Below are 18,532 nucleotides of genomic sequence, written 5' to 3' on the forward strand. Positions count from 1 at the left end.
CCATTGCAGAAAGCACCCCATATAATCTAAAATCTTTTAGAACCACTATCTTAATGTACACAGAATATTCTACTGTATGATTGCACAATAAATTTTACATATTTCCCGCTTCCTTAGCATAAAATTTATTTCCGTGTTTTTTTATGTTGCTTATATTAATGAGAAAGAAGTTTTCCATGAGACATTATCTTCTGTTTTTGGTGTAAAGTAAGGCTGTGTATTCATTTTGTATCTTACAATTTTACAGAATTCTATGAGTTATAAAATTCTGCAAGAGTTTTCAGCAAAGAAAAAAGTTTATATTTTGTCTTCTTCAGCCAATCATTGTATCTCTTATTTTTGTTTTAAATAATATAATATAGATCAAAATTATTATAAAATATCAAAAAATTAATAACTGTATGCCTGCTGCACTTTTATTTATCTCAGTGGCTATAATTCCTTTGTTTTATAATGAATTATCATGTTGGCTCTGGACATAAAAGAGAGTCTTTATTATAGAATGAATATAGGCTTAATTATCTAAATTTTAAGGGAAATAGTTCTGACACATAGTAGCTAATATTTATATTCCATTCTCAAGCACTGTTAGCATATTACCTAGATTAATTTACTTAATCCCCACAACAAACTTCTGAGGTGCGTACTGCTGTTATTTACATTTTACAAATGAGGGAACTAAGTGTAGAGAAGTTGCGCGTCTATTAAAATTCTGTATTAAAGAGACCTATTAAAATTCTCATATGGTTTATTTTGCTTATACTGTCAATGCAATTATCATACATAAGAGAACTAAAATTAATTGCATTTTTGGGGTAAAGTCAGCTTGGTTTGATAAGTAATTCTGCTAGTGTTTCCATGTATTCCATTAAGGATTTTTGCATCTATATCATCATGCAAAATTATTCTTTAATTTTTTGTGGTTTCTTTTTCCCGGTTTTGGTATCAAGGTAACGCTAGATTCACATTATCAGCTAGATTTCCACCCTTTTTCTGTCTTCTGATACAGCTAATATTTCCTTAATACCCTACAAATGCTGTTTTGATCTTCTCTTTGATCCACAAGTTATTTAGAAAAGTGACTTTAAATTTCATAGTGGTTTTAAATAGAAATCAATTAACAAAAGCTCAACTGAACAAAAAGTCATTTGCTTTGTTGTTTAAGCTTTTGTTAATAAAGGTCATTTATATCACATTATGAGCAGAAAATATTGACTAAATAAATACTAGTCTCTGGATAAATTGAAGATATTTTTTTTAAACCTCTGTCTATCAAAAACATGCCAAAAAATCTATCTGCTTACAGAAAAGCTACATAATTTGCTCGTATATGTAAACAGTGCTAAGTATTTGTGTTTGATATAGTTATATGTGCTTATATGAAATATCAAAACTTGTTTAGTTATTTAAGCTTTCAATTTATTTTTATCCCATCACCTAAGAATTCTTTTTTTTTTTTTTTTTTTGAAGTCGCTCAGTTGTGTCTGACTCTTTGCAACTCCATGGACTGTATAGTCCATGGAATTCTCCAGGCCAGAATACTGGAGTGGGTAGCCTTTCCCTTCTCCAGGGGATCTTCCCAACCCACGGATCGAACCCAGGTCTCCCTCATAGGAGGCAGATTCTTTACCCGAACCCAGGTCTCCCTCATAGGAGGCAGATTCTTTACCAGCTAAGCCACAAGGGAAACCCAAGAACACTGGAGTGGGTAGCCTGTCCCTTCTCCAGCAGATCTTCCTGACCCAGGAATCGAACCAGGGTCTCCTGCATTGCAGGTGGATTCTTTACCAACTGAGCTATCAGGGAAGCCCCATAAGAACAAGCCCCACCTAACAATAAGACTGTTCCTATCTACTGTAACAACTTTATCTTTATAAAATAATGTTTTCTCTCTTTTTTATTTTATATAATTTTATACTATGGGTCATAAAATCCATGTTTCTATCCTAATTGTAGATGGTGTATTTTATCAACATGAAATTATCCTGTTTGTTATGTTTACTTTTTGGTTACCAACCAAGTTTCTCTTTTTTTCATTTTTCTAATAAATCTTCAAAATTATTTTGTTTTTACCCAGGTTGTATTTCAGCTTTAGCTTTCTAGTTTAAGTATCATACAGTAGCATGCCACTTTTTAATCTAACACTTGAGATTTTAAATTTACATAATATCACTCTATCAGTTTATGTATTTTAAAAATCATTGATACGTCTGTTCTTATATCTGACATCTGTACTTTGATTTCTATGTTCCTAGGATTCTTTACCCTTTCTGTTGTTTTCTATTCTATGACTGATGCACTACTTTATGATTTCCATTTTTGTTTTTCACATTTTCAGTTCAGATCAGATCAGTCGCTCAGTCACGTCTGACTCTTTGCGACCCCATGAATCGCAGCACGCCAGGCCTCCCTGTCCATCACCAACTCACGGAGTTCACTGAGACTCACGTCCATAGAGTCAGTGATGCCATCCAGCCATCTCATCCTCTGTCGTCCCCTTCTCCTCCTGCCCCCAATCCCTCCCAGCATCAGAGTCTTTTCCAATGAGTCAACTCTTCGCATGAGGTGGCCTAAGTACTGGAGTTTCAGCTTTAGCATCATTCTTTCCAAAGAAATCCCAGGGGAAAGTGAGAGAGGAGAATGAAAAAGTTGGCTTAAAGTTCAACGTTCAGAAAACGAAGATCATGGCATCCGGTCCCATCACTTCATGGGAAATAAATGGGGAAACAGTGGAAACAGTATCAGACTTTATTTTGGGGGGCTCCAAAATCACTGCAGATGGTGACTGCAGCCATGAAATTAAAAGATGCTTACTCCTTAGAAGGAAAGTTATGACCAACCTAGACAGCATATTCAAAAGCAGAGACATTACTTTGCCAACAAAGGTCCGTCTAGTCAAGGCTATGGTTTTTCCTGTGGTCATGTATGGATGTGAGAGTTGGACTGTGAAGAAAGCTGAGCGCTGAAGAATTGATGCTTTTGAACTGTGGTGTTGGAGAAGACTCTAGAGAGTCCCTTGGACTGCAAGGAGATCCAACCAGTCCATTCTGAAGGAGATCAGCCCTGGGATTTCTTTTGCATTTTGCATTTCTCTAAACACTGCCTAAATTAAAATAATGTCTCTTGATTTTCTCTAACATAAACAGAGAAATACTTTTACTTCTTCTCTGTCTCATTCATAGTATTAATTGATAAAATATGATATCTGAGGTTAGTTTTCTGTAAAAATTAACATTTAACATTGTGTGTCTTCTGTGAACAACTTTTAAATTTGTATTTATTTTATAGACATATTCTCAGCCAATTACACTTTTAGCATTTTTTATTCCACTTCCATTCTTTTTTTAAAAACTTACTATATGATGAATTATTTTAAGCATACAGAAAAGAAATAGTAACAGCTAACATTGACTGAACACTTACAATGTACCAAGCATTATTCTAAGTACTTGAAAATAATTAACAGTAGTTTTTGTAATAACTTTTTGAGATAGGAGATATTTATGTTTCCATGCTATAGATAAAACTATGTCATTTGCAAAAAGCTTGACAGCTAAAAATGATGAGCTCATATTCAAACCTGGTCTCGCTCATCTGTGTCCTCATCCTCTCGTCTGCCATTAAGACTTCTACGACAGGAATATACCACCAACCCCACACTCTAGGGTCATTCTATATGTAATTTTTTAAATTTAAGCTTTATTCTTTGATTTTATTTATTACTTTTGCTGTCATCATCTCTGCCTATGTGGTATTTTTTTCTTCTTTTATTTCTTCGGAGTCCAGACGAATTTCAACATTTTGTAGCTCTGTAATTTTTTCCTCTGATTGTAATTTATTCTCCCATTGCTTTTGATATTTTGATATTGTTGATTTTGATATTTTTGGTTCTATAAATTTATTTTCTTCATGGATTTTAGGGTGTGGGTGCTTTTTTAGGTACATTGAACTGGGAAGTACCTCCTCCTTTCTAACTGCTGTCTCTCTTGTCTCTCTTTCTACTCTCCCCTCCCCTGCCCTGCCCTCCCCTATCCCTCACTTCCCCTCCTCCTTTTTCTCTTCCTCCTCTCTTTCTATCTCACTCCCTCCCCCTCTTTGTCTCCCATTCCAACCCCTAATCTATCTAGGACATTCTGGCATCAAGAACTGTGCCTTTTTCTGATAACTAAGAGACTCTCACTGAGTAACTATAGTGACTCCATTGTAGGAGTACATTAGTAACAAAATATCATAGCTTGGGAACCTCTCATTGTCCATATCCGTCTCTGTCCTAGAGCTTCAAAAGCTGATTCACAGCAAAGCATACAGAGAACCTGAAAACTAGGGAAATCTGGGAATGCTAATTATTAGACTAGAATGCAATTAGCACTCCTTTCCCCCTGGACGAATGTGATTGAGTAGATTTGCTATTATCCGATATGGAACATCTAATCTATGGGGCAAGATTTTCTTACAACTGATGCGTTGGACCATAAAGAAGGCTGAGTGCCAAAGAATCAATGCTTTTGAACTGTGGTGCTGGAGAAGACTCTTGAGAGTCCCTTGGACTATAAGAAAGGAGATCAAAGTAGTCCATCCTAAAGGAAATCAGTCCTGAATATTCACTGGAAGGACTGATGCTGAAGCTGAAGCTCCAATACTTTGGCCACCTGATGCAAAAAGCTGACTCACTGGAAAAGACCCTGATGCTGGGAAGGATTGAAGGCAGGAGGAGAAGGGGGTGGCAGAGGATGATCAGAGAGCATCACCAACTCAATGGATATGAGTCTGAGCAAGCTCCGGGAGATGGTGAAGGACAGGGAAGCCTGATACGTGGCAGTCCAAGGGGTCACAAAGAGTCAGACACGACTTGGCCACTGAACAACAGCAATGGCTAAGCCTGTGTCTCCAGGACAAACTTCTGCTCTTAAAACAACTAAAGTTGAAGCAGATTTATATGGCATAAGCCACTGCACCTATTAAGCACAGGGATTCCAAGAGTTGCTTTTCTTGAGGAAAAGCTATGACTATGGCAAACATTGAGTTTTGTATATACTTCTTGGCATAGTTTTTCCCACTCTCTTAATTTAGACTCACTTCTAAGTATCTTTGTTACATTTATTTTAGTTTATATTTGTATTAGTCACAACCTCATTATTTTCTTCACTGCTCTAAGTGTACCCATCTGTTCTGTAGTCCCCTTGGACAAAAAAGTTTGGGAATTCTGGCTTGTAGCAATGACTAATTGCTAGACTGATTATGTTCGTTTTATTTCTGTTGTGAATCTACATAAATTTATTCCCCCAAATTTCACAACCAAAGTTATGGTCCAAGAAAAAGAAGGATTATATAATTAGCTGGTAAATGTACTAGGAACTAGGAAAATGTAAATATCAACTTTAATTTAAATCATCTAGACTGGCTAGGCCGGATGTCTGAACTTCTGTGTGTAACTGCCTACATTTACGGTTCTAGCTGTGTGACATGAGGTACACATTTTCATAAAGGACTACAGACATTTATAGAGCTAGAAAAGGATTCTTTTGAAAGAAAACTAAAGGTACTTGTTTTATATAAATGTTGGACCAAATGTTCATCCTTTATTATTCTCCCATAGGAGTTTTACAAGATGAGAATCTGGCATTTATTAGCAGGTCATTTAGGGGTCGGTGGCTGTGGGAACCCAGACTCTTTGTCTGCATTTTATCTTCACCATATGATTTTTGTATGAGTATTTAAGTCTTATAAAGCATAATACGTCATGAATATTTAATAATTACATTTTTAAAATAACACAAATTAAATCACCTGCCTATTACAATGTTACACCATCAGTAAAGATGCATTTAATTCTTCAATAGGGATTGAAAAAATATTTTTGGTTTGAGCACTCATTTAGTTATGGATATGTGTATGTATGTATTATGTATGACAGTATGCTCTGAATAATCTCAGTTGTATTGAATATGATTTTAAGTTTTGTCTCCTTAGTTGAATGTTTGAATATACAAGTAATTTTAATCCATACAAAATTTGTAAATGGGTTTAAGATAAATAATATGATATAGGTACAGAATGTTATTGCTAAACTGCTAGATAATCAGATAAATCTACTCTGAATTATTTCCACTAAATTAAGAAATTCAGCCAAGTCTACCACAATAAATTGAAGCAGAAAGAACAGTCTATTGTTTAAAGAGGTTCATCAAATGTTCTTAGAAAGCATCTATTTGGACTTTGTGCTGCATTCATTCAATGCAACCCCAGAAGGTGTCACTCCTGACATTTGATAACTTTAACAAAAGAGAGACCACAAAGGCATAAACAAGATGTTGAGGCAATCTAGAGGTGAGCACAAAACGGCATCTTGATTTAAAACACAAGACTTTGGATCAGAAGAGGAGCTTCCAAGCTCTGGTTTTGCTACTTACTGTGCAATCTTGGGCAAGTCACCACCTCTTGATTTCAATTTCTTCGTCTTTTAAATGACTCTTGGAACTGTGTGTATAACATATGTCTGCAAATCTGCTACTTGGCCCCTTGTTTATAGTGCCCCAAACACACTGACTTCCTTGTTGTTCCTCAAAAACACCAAGAACCTCCAGCAGGGGGCCTTTGGAGAGGCTCTTCCCACTTCCTGCATTGTGCTTTCCTGAGATTTCCCCATGGACAGCTGCTTCTCTGCCTTCACGTTCAGCTTAATATTCCCACACGCCTTTGCTCCAGCTCGATAGAAAGACGGAAAAGCAGATAGGTGGTGCCTTCATCTTTCATACGGGAGACTGGCTCTGCATCCCTTCAAGATCCAAAAGATGCAGAATTCCCTCAAGCAGACAAAATATTAACAAATTTCCACTTATAGGTGTCAAGAAATTCTGCAAAGTCTTCAGACAATTACCATTCAGCAGCACAGGTAAACTCAGCAATCTGTAAGAAATGAGTAACAATACTTCAGTTAACAGTGTGTGCTGCTGCTGCTGCTGTTGCTGCTAAATCGTTTCAGTCGCGTCCAACTCTATGCGACCCCAGAGATGGCAGCCCACCAGGCTCCTCTGTCCCTGGCATTCTCTAGGCAAGAATGCTGGAGTGGGTTACCATTTCCTTCTCCAATGCATGCATGCATGCTAAGTCACTTCAGACATGTCTGACTCTGTGTGACCCCAGAGATGGCAGCCCACCAGGCTCCTCTGTCCCTGGCATTCTCTAGGCAAGAATGCTGGAGTGGGTTACCATTTCCTTCTCCAATGCATGCATGCATGCTAAGTCACTTCAGACATGTCTGACTCTGTGCGACCCCAGAGACGGCAGCCCACCAGGCTCCTCTGTCCCTGGGATTCTCCAGGCAAGAATACTGGAGTGGGCTACCATTTCCTTCTCCAATTCATGCGTCCATGCTAAGTCGCTTCAGTCATGTCTGACTCTGTGACCCCAGAGACGGCAGCCCACCAGGCTCCTCTGTCCCTGGGATTCTCCAGGCAAGAACTCTGGAACGGGTCGCCATTTCCTACTTCCTAGGATCTTCCCTACCCAGGGAGAGAGCCCGTGTCTCTGGCATCGGTGGGTAGATTTTTTACCACTGTGCCACCAAAGAGAGGACCAAGTAATAATACAATATAAACAATTTCCATATATATATATATATACACATATATGGGAAATATTTTTTCATTTTAAATTTCCTTCCCATTTAGGTTACTGCAGAGCACTGGGTAGGTTCTCATTAATTATATATTTATACTTAGTATCAATAATATGTATATGTCAACCCCAATCTCCCAATTCATACTACCACCTCACTTTCCCCCCTTGGTATCCATATGTTTATTCTCTACATCTCTGTCTCTATTATTGTTTTGCAAATAAGATCATCCATGCAATTTTTCTAGATTTCACATATATGTGTTAACACACGGTATTTGATTCTCTCTTTCTGACTTACTTCACTCTGTATGACAGTCGCTAGGTCCATCCACGTCTCTACAAATTACCCGATTTCTCTCCTTTTTATGGCTGAGTAATATTGCACCCCGTATATGTACCACATCTCCTTTACCCATTTCTCTACTGATGGGCATTTAGGCTGCTTCCATGTCCTGCCTGTTGTAAACAGTGCTGCAGTGAACATTGGGGTGCCTGTGTCCTTTGGAATTCTGGTTTTCTCTGGGTACATGCCCAGTAGTGGAATTGCTGGGTCATATGCTCATTCTATTTCTAGATTTTTTCTTCCTTAACTTTTAATTTTGTATTGGGTATGTGTACCAGCTCAGTCGCTCAGTTGTGTCGAACTCTTTGCAGTCCAATAGACTGTAGCCCCCACGCTCCTCTGTCCATGGAATTTAAGCAAGAATACTTGGAGTAGGCTGCCATTTCCTATTCCAGGGACTCTTCCCAGCCCAGGGATCAAACCCATGTCTCTTGTATCTCCTGTATTGGCGGGCAGATTCTTCACCACTGTGCTACTTGGGAATCCAGGTGTACGGATATAGCCAATTAACATGTAATGTTATGATAGCTTCAGGTGAGCAGAATCAGGGTCTTTTCCAATGAGTTCACTCTTTGCATCAGGAGGCAAAAACACTGGAGCTTCAGCTTCAGCATCAGTCCTTCCAATGAATATTCAGGGCTGATTTCCTTGAGGATTGACTGGCTTGATCTCCTTGTAGTCCAAGGGACTCTCAAGAGTCTTCTCCAACACCACAGGTCAAAAGCATCAACTCTTTGGCTCTCAGCCTTCTTTATGGTCCGACTCGCACATCTGTATATCACGACTGGAAAAACAGCTTTGACTGGACGGACCTGTGTTGGTAAAGTAATGTTTCTGTTTTTTAATACACTGTGTAGGTTGGTCATAGCTTTTCTTCCAAGGAGCAAGCATCTTTTAGTCTTATGGCTGCGGGCACCATCTGCAGCAACTTTGGAGTCCAGGAAAATAAAGTCTGTCACTGTCTCCATTGTTTCCCCGTCTATTTGCCATGAAGGGATGGGACTGGATGTCATGATCTTAGTTTTCTGAATGTCGAGTTTGAAGCCAGCTTTTTCACTCTCCTCTTTCACCTTCGTTACCGTTTGACCTCACGCATGTGACAGTGTGCGTCTTCAAAGTGTTCAAACGGTAGGGCAATCGAGTGTGCCAGTACGGCAGGAGTCACAGTCTTTAGTAATCTAACCATGCAATTGACATCCCACTCCTGTGCCTTATTTTATTTATCAGAAGCAAGTCATCACCTAACCTCAAGAGGAAGGGATGGCACAGTCATGTATAGCAGGCAGTCGGATTTTACAGCTTTCTGAAGTCGGATTGCTAAAATTTAATTATTAAAGGTCGGTTTAAAAGCTGTCTGCCACATAGGTTCATTTGCATAATTGGAAAGGTGAGTGTAGCTTGTCTTTAGACACAATTGCATCCTAAAACTTAAAAGATGCCATCAAATGTCAGTTTCTCTTCATCACCATTACTTCTATTAGTTTCGTTCTAAGACAAGCAGCATCAAGAAAAGATGAACTTTCAGTAACACACCTAGTGCCCTTGTAGATGTCTAAACAAATGAGAGCACCAATTCTTTTCCAGAGTGCCTTTCTCCTTGTTCATTTCAATAGCAAAGGAGATAGTCTTTAAACACAAAAATGTTTAGAAATACCTTAAATGCACTCAACAGTTAAGTACTTTAAAACTTTCTAGAAAACGTGTGGGAAACAACAGAAATGAGAAATTCTCCTAAAAGAGGAAGGGGGGGGGGAGAAACATTTTTCCCTAAGGAGAATTGAAAGAGCAAGTAGGAGGAAAAATGAAGAAGTTTTAGAGATAGAAAATGGAAATTCAGGGTTTTCTCTTACAGAATCTGAAACCCTCTACATACTAGACTGAAAAAAAACTTTTTTGATGTCGGGCACATCTTGATGTAGGGGACGTTTACCAAAAGCCTGAGTACAAATGACGGTAGAAATAGCACCTCAGTTGAAACACACAGATGAAGCAAATGTTTAACTATGAGCAGATTTAAGTCATAGCTCAAGTCCTTTCTACCAAAAGGGGCCTCACAATGTTTTTAATCCAATCTAATTCATACTATAGGTGAGAAAACTGTGCCTGGAAGAGTTAAATTACTTTCTAAAAATCAAACAATTAGTAAATACAGAGCAAGGATTGTTCATTTACCTTTGACCTCCAAGTCCATTTTTCAAAGAAATCGTTGCAGCTGTACATTGAAGATATTTATGATTTACAGTGCCCTCAGAGAATGATGGGGAGGCCCACAAGAGCTCTAAAATTCCGGGATTTCCTTGTCCCACTTTTGGGATTTATCCTAAGCATTGAGTCAGAATCTCAAAGAGATACTTACACTCCCATTTTTAACATTATTCACGATAGCTAAGATATGGAAACAGCTTAAATTAAGTGTTCATTGGTTGACGAAGGAAATTAAGATATGACATATCGAACCCAGATCTCCTGCATTGCAGCCAGATTCTCTGCTGTCTGATCCACCAGGGAAGGCCCACAATGGAACATTATTCAGTCTTAAAAAAGGAAACCCTGCCATTTTCAATGATATGGCTGGACCTGGAGAACATTCTATTAAGTGAAATAAGCCAAATCTGGAAATACACATATTGCACGGTCTCACTTACATGTGGAATCTAAAATAGTCAAATTCATAAAGAAAACAACAGAATGGTGGTTTGCCAGGAGCTGAGGAAGGAGGAAATGGGAAGATGATGGTCAAAATGTATAAAGTTTAGTTACACAAAATTAACAAGTTCTGGAAATCTACTACATAGCACAGTGCACGCTAAGTCGCTTCGGTCGTGTCTGACTCTCTGGGAGCCTATGGGCTGCAGCCCACCAGGTTCCTCTGTCTGTGGGACTATAGCATAGTACCTATAGCTACAATAGTATTGTATCACATGACAGAAATTTGCCAAGAGTGGAGATCTTAAGCATTAAGCATTTTTACCAAAAATTTTACTAAAGGAAGTGGGAGGTAATAGGTAAGTTTATGGCTTTGATGATGGTAATGGGTTCATGAGTATAAACTTATCCCAAACTCATTGAGTTGTATACATTAAATATGAACAGCTTTTTACATGCTAATTATACATCAATTAAGCGGTTTGTTTTTCAAAAATTCTTTTAAAGAAAGAGAGGTGAACTTAAGTAAATCTATCCCAAACCAAAGCTAACAGAATGCACTCTGGGAGACATGGTCTGAAAGAGATACAAAAGGAAGTTCTTTAGGACAAAAACAAGCGATACCAGATTAAAGCTCAGGAAACGCAGCAAGGAAAGGTCATCAAAAAGGGCAAGTGTACGAGCAAATCTAAATGAAATCTTGACTGTTTAAAGCAATAACATTATCATGTGAAGTTTAAAATACAGAGACAATTAAAATATTCAACCATAGTATCCAAAAGGCAGTTGTGGGAAGAATGAGAAACAGTTAAAACATTCTAGGTCCTCTACATGTCTAGAAGGCTTCCTAGGTGGTAAAGAACCCACCTGCCAATGCAGGAGATGCAGCTTTGATCCCTGGGTCAGGAAGATCCCCTGGAGGAGGAAATGGCAACCCAATCCTTTATTCTTGCCTGGGAATTCCATGGACAGAGGAGCCTGGCGGACTACAGTCCATGGGGTCACAAAGAGTTGGACATGACTTAGAGACTAGAGCACTAAAAATTAAATATATATATATATTATTTAAGGTGGATTCTAATAGCTTAAGGATGCCTGTGGTGAAGTCAGTGGTAATCACTAAAGTAATAAAATTAATAAAAGAATCCTAATAGAAGCAGAAAATGGAATAAGGAGGAAAAAAAACCACTCGATTATAGCAAGAAAAGGCAAGGAATGAAAGGAAATGGAACAAAAACAGATGACATATATATTTAAACGGTAGATTTAAACTCAGGTTTTCCTCGAGTCTCTTCAAATGGTTTCCAGTTCATGACCCCCAGTAAAGTTTTTACTGCCTTCTTTTTGCACTGAACTCGCCCTCTCCTACATATCCCACCACGGAGCTCAGACTCTTCCTGCTCTCCCTTAACTCCTAAACTCTCTCTCTAACAACTTCACGGCTAAAGCTGTGAATCATGAACAGACGTTAAATAATATATGAGCAGATACAATAAAATCAAAAGCACCATGTTCGTAGAAGTGCAGAAGAAAAAAAGAGAAACAAAGCGTTCACAACTGTGCTCCCCCTAATCCCCACTTCCTCCACGATCCAGCTAAATATTCCTCTTTCATTTCCTTCACTTTAGGGAAGGACACCAGCCCTGGTACCAGTGCTCAGATTCTGTCAACAAAGGAGCATTTTCAATCTGAACCAACAAGTAAGTCTCTCCCTTCCTTTGGGGAGTGTGCTGAAAGGGGGAGGGCTGCAAATATTTATCATTCAGTATTTATACCCATTCTATTTGCATATCCTCTTTCTTATTTCTATTTCCCAAGGTCCACTTCTGTATCCCCAATACCACTAAACTAAGCAGTACAGCAAGCAAATGCACTGATTTTTACAGCTGAAAGGAAAAGGGACATGACCTTTACCCCTGTTTTAAAAACTGCAGAAGTGATTAGAAAGTTTTAGTCTATAAAGTCAGTTTTACGTTCTTTGATTTAATACCTCTGGAAAGTCTTAACTTTCCAGTCAGACTCCTAGGTGGGACTCTTGGACTTTGCCTCTTGCCTAGATACATGACTTTTCTGCAAAGTGACCCCACACTTCTAAACCTCACTCTCATCATCTGTTAAATGGGGACAGTAGAACAACTGAGGTAAGGATTAGAAAAGCCCTGTAAAGCACTGTTCTTAGATCAGAATGTATGTCCAGTAAAGCTTAGCTCCGCTTCTTTGCATAGGCTGGTCAATGTTTGAACTAAGTGGATATGATTTTTAAAATTCATTTTGAGATCCAGGCTAGCAAAGCACACACAGCCCTCTGCTTCTCCTCCATCTGTCTGCCAACTGACATTCTTTGTTGCTAATCTAAGACCACGCCATATGTTCCCCGTATGGATGACTCTTTCCTGCCCAGGTGGGGAAGCAGACACAGTGATCTAATAAGTCTTTGCTGTCTCACTAGGGCAAGTCTTGGGAAAACTTCCAAACATTGAGAGGTTCTGATGAGACACCACCAGCTTGGGTGACTATGTTGTACATCAAAAAGAATTTATTTTTTTACTTCCTTTTTTCCTCCCAAGATCCCCAAACTATGTTTCACTCCCGTCACTACCTGTTTCCTTGTCTCTGTTTAGTCTAGCAGACAGGTCAAGACTCTGAAAAAGGTTTCAACATGGGATGTCTGTGTGGTGTCAAGGACGGTATAGATGAAAAGTGTATTATTAGGAACTGGAGGACTGCATTAAAAGTCAGGCTCTGATCTACAAATCCCAAGCCTGTGGCATCCCAGTGAAGGAAATAAGCCACTTTGAAAGGGATGTGAAACGTACTCATAGAGTTTAATATCACCATATTTCACCTTCAGCATAATGGAAAGTGTGGAAGGATTTGCAGAAAGAAAATAAAATTATATTCAGAATTGCATTAAAAAGGAAATAGCAAATTGAGAAATAAATATTTACCATTCCACTAATGCTCTTCTTCACTGGGTCATAATAAAACAGCATAACCCCAGAACGTTAACACAACAATAACAGATTGGGAAAGAAATCTCTGAGATACCCTTGCTATTTTGACAGTTATATAAAACAAAAATGAGGCTTTCACTTTCTATTTACTTATGTTAAGCTAGTGTTTGAAAATACTGAAGAACTCATTTTTAATGTTATGAAGTTAATTAATAGCTAAATTAAGCAAATTGGGATACTAACCTTCAAAGTCATTAACTGCAGAATGAACACAGGTATCAATAGCTAACTTGTCTCCTTGTTCTAACCTGTTGCCTTCTACTTTCCAGTTTTTTAATTCACAGCGTGGTGGCCCTAAGTAGACCTAGGTAAACCACTTAGCGTTTCTGAGCCTCAGTTTCCACATCCACAACACAGCAATTAAAAATCTCTGCCAGCTAATTGTCTCATAGGGAGTGTAATAGTAAAGGCATTTTTACAAAGTGTTTTACCTCTTATGAGGAATTACACTAAGACGTTTATTATCATAGGAAACAGGCAGGGATTGGTATATTATTCATTTCATTGGCTCCCTGCAAAGGGTTTAACAGGCCTGACCTCTAACCGTGTGACCTGGCTAGGGATATGCAACCTGGTTTGGATCTGTGTGCTATATCCTAACTCGTCAGTATACCACCATAAGTTACATTTCTTAGAGACATGAGGTTTTCAGAAAGAACTGGAAATCGGGGTCAGTTTCTCGAGGGAAAGCACCACAAACTTGACCTTTCTACATGTATGAGCCTGTTGGGGAAGGTCCCATCCTTTTTCCCAGCTCGTTTCACCATACACTGGCTCGTGTTTTGCTACCACTTCAAAGAAATACACAGTTAACAAGAGTACATAATTAGTGTTTATGCTCTCTCCAGCCCATGTTGATGCTTCTCACGGGGAGAGACAGGCAGTACACATTTGAAACCTGCAGTGTATCCAGGGGGTGTGCGTGAATCTTCATATTTTCATTTATACAGCTGCAAAAAGGAAATTCAACAGAAAGGTGTCTGCAGCATGTTCACCAACTTATGCCTCTGAATTTATCCGAGGCTCTGTTCTTTAAGCATTCATACCACTGTTCACAAATCTGGTAATAAAAATTACTTCTGCTTTAGCTAGGGAGCTCAGGGTATTTACCTTGTACGTGAACTTGCCTAGCTCTACCCATCAGGTCTCTACGTAGATGGGGGAAAAAATGAGAGAGATCTGATATTATATTCAAGTACTTCATTTCTTTCCCAAATTAGTTCTCCTTCTGGAAGATAATGCTGGATAGTTATCCATGTAATACTTTCATTATAACAGAATGGAGAAGAATTGCATTAGCTTCAAAAGAGATATGAACTGGAAAGGTCATTTTTGTGATAATGGAATTCATCAAGGAGACTGAACAGACACTAGGAGAGATTCACAAAAGATGTCATTTTTTTCCCCTCTGTCTGAAATTTTTTCCTGATTATCAAAAGACCTTAGTACTTTACAAAAAGTGTATTTTTTAATTCACCTGGAACCATGCTTGTAGTTTATTATTGGTCTTACTAAAAAGATATTAGCCATTTAAGTCTAACTGTGAATTACACTGGGTCATCAAGAGGACCTGAATATTTAACATTTAGTAAAGAGGGTTCTCCATCATGTTTGATTTCCAACCATTTATATTCCAAAAATAGCTTTTCTTTTCCAGCCATGAAAGTAGTGCTTTGTGGGGATGTCCCAGTCTCTAGGGTTCTAAATTTATCTCAGATCTTTCAGGTTCTACATTTGAGATAAGTCTTAAACCTTGGAGGTCTGTTCAACCTATGGAATTTCAAATATTATCAGAAGCAATTTAAGTATGTCTTGAAGAGCTTTTGTGAAGCTCTTCTAAATTAATTATCAGGAATACGGATTTTCATAGTCCTTGGCAAAGCTCAATTAATTTTGACTAAAGTCAAAACAAATTATAAATATTTAAGATAGATTTTCCACTCTTGTCTCCATGTTTCTAGCCTGCAAACCCCCTCAGTCCCAATCTCTGTTGATCCTCACTAGCCATGTAAACTACAGGAAACAATTTAACTTCCTGGACTCTGTTTCTTTACTTCTGAGATGAATAAGCTATTCCTGTCCCATCTGTCTCTTAGAAATGTGAGGGAAATGACACGAGATTAGGTGTATGAAACGTAATGGTAAACTGTAAATTGTCTCATAAACTGCCATTATTCTTTTTTTGTTATTCTTTATCTTTCATTTTAAGTAATGCTTTGGTCTTCACACAAGCCTGAGAAGCCAATGTTTACCTGAAAGACTATACCTTTGATGACAATTAGAGCAAAATAGGGCAAGCAATTAACACAGAATTGGATGAAACAAAAATAATTATATCCTTGATCTTGGGGAAAATTGGGTTTATTTATAGAGAATAGATGAAGAGCTTTTTTTTTTAATTCTAGAAGATATTTAAAGATAGTTTCTAGGACTTTCAAGACTTTGTACATAAATTCTGATTTTTTTTTTCAAATGAAATCTGTGTATTTCCTTAAGGTTGTGTACTCACTCACCTTTAGTTTTGATTAGAATCATTTGAGGCCTCACAATTGAGAGGAAAGAAGACAGAAGAAAGAGACTTTACAAGGACCTAGGCAAGAATTACAGGACAAGAGAAAAGATGTGTTAAAATGAATATATGGCTGCAAAAGAAGGAGGTGGGGGGAGCCCAAAGTGGTGTTGACTGATCTGAAATGTACTGAAAGAAAAAATAAGCCAAGTAACTGAGAACTTAGCAAGATTACTCCATGCACCAGCTATGAGAAAACAGCATCCTCTAAAGAAAGTTACTTCCAGAAGCAGGCTGGGGATGAGAGGGTCACTATTTGAAGGGCAAGGGAGAACAGCTCCACAGCAAACAGAGCAAGGATGGGATGTTTGCACATCAGGTGCTCGTGACTTGGGAAATGCCTGCACTTTAGGAAACAGCGTGCAGGAAACCTGAAAAGCTGACTGAGTGCCCATAAATATACGATGTTAAAATAGATGTTGAAAAGTTAGGATGCTCCCACACGCTTTAAAAATGTTTTAAACAAAAGGAAAAGTAAGCATGAAGAGAGAGCTCAGTGGAAGAAAGCGCAAATGTATAAACCATTAGACCAATAATAGCATCTGGCATTGTCGGTTGTCATGAAACATCTTGATATATTTCAGTGGTTAATAAAAGGATATTACCACGTGATAACTGATGGTTTTATACCACCTTCTGACTAGCCTACAAGTTGCTGAAACAGCACATCTTTTTACGAGCACTCTAACAAGCAAACACTAGAAGAATCCTTTTTCAGCACTGAGATTTTAAGAGAAGATAAAGACTACCTTGCATGCCTCCTAGCTTTGACGTGGTTTCCCATCAAGACGGCTGTAGCTGAAAGCCAAGGGAACGCTAGGCATTAGTGAATGTGATGGGGAAGAAAGGGCCCATTCGCAAGGAGAGGGGAAACAAAGGAGATGGTGTAACATCAATCTACCCATTTTAGTAGCAGAAACAGCACTTTAATATCCTGACAGTTCCCTGTTGTCTCAAAGTCATTTCATTTGTACTTCTTGACAAGGTTGATATTTAACTGTTGGCATTATTATTTGAATTTGATATATAGTCGTAGGAGGCAGTCATTGAGAATCATTCTCCAAGTATTATGAAATATTACTAAAATCTTTAATCCAATGTGGCTGATGATTTACATCCACTGAGTTCCACTATCACTATTTTGCAAGTGAACCTGATATTTCTTTATGAAAAGAATAAGAGTTATGTTTAACAATTAGCTTCAGTCCAGTATGCTTTACAGAATTAACATTCCAACTAATAAGATTACAATAGGTACACAAAAGCCATTAAAGGGCATGGCAGAAAGGTTACTTTTAAAATACCTGGCCCTATGGAGACTCCCAGGGACAGAGGAGCCTGGCAGGCTGCAGTCTATGGGGCCGCAAGAGTCGGACATGACTGAGCAACTCAGCACAGCACACAGGCAAACATTATTATTTATTATTTTTTTTTTGCAAACGAATTAGCTTGTTAGGAATTCTTATCTTGTAGGCAAAACAAAAACAACCACTTATAGTGGGCAGGACTTATTACTCCTATTATTAATAAAAATTAATATTAAATCTATGATGATAAAAAATAAAGCACATCCCTTATTTGGTTTCTGTTCTATAGCATGCACTGGACCTTTTCCTGCACTGTTTTTATTGCTCATAACTACCTTGTGCAGAAGGTGTTGCTGTGTTTCTACAAATGAGAAATGTAGATGGAGTAACTGGCCTGATGGCACTTAATCAAGGTGGAATTCCAAGTCCAGATCTGCCTGAATCCGAAACCTGGGCTCTTTCTCTTAGGCTGTAGGCATGTATCGATAGGATTACCATCAGAGTTTAATGCACTTAGATTATGAAACTAGAAAAGTGGGAAACTGAAATATTTGTTTCTTCTGAGTGTAAATGTAATCATTTTAAACAAACAGAGGGAAGGCTCCCTGTGAGATGAGCACGTACTGTTGTACCTGCTGATCCCACTTAGCTGACCTGTTTCCCTGGCGCTTCCAGCCCCAACACAGCCAAGGGGACAGTGTTGCCATGCCTGGACCCTGCTGTCTCCTGGGGTGGGGGAGATACCCCACTGAGGGGCATAAATTCTGGGTCCTTTAAGAACATGATTTTATCTTTATTCATTTATTTGTATTGCTGCTAAGTCACTTCAGTCATGTCTGACTCTGTGCAACCCCATAGACGGCAGCCCACCAGGCTCCCCTGTCCCTGGGATTCTCCAGGCAAGAACACTGGAGTGGGTTGCCATTTCCTTCTCCAATGTGTGAAAGTGAAAAGTGAAGTCACTCAGTCGTGTCCGACTCTTTGCAACCCCGTGGACTGCAGCCCACCAGGCTCCTCCATCCACGGGATTTTC

The sequence above is a fragment of the Bos mutus genome, chromosome 7 (assembly GCF_027580195.1).
Source record: "Bos mutus isolate GX-2022 chromosome 7, NWIPB_WYAK_1.1, whole genome shotgun sequence".
NCBI classification, from domain to species: Eukaryota; Metazoa; Chordata; class Mammalia; order Artiodactyla; family Bovidae; genus Bos; species Bos mutus.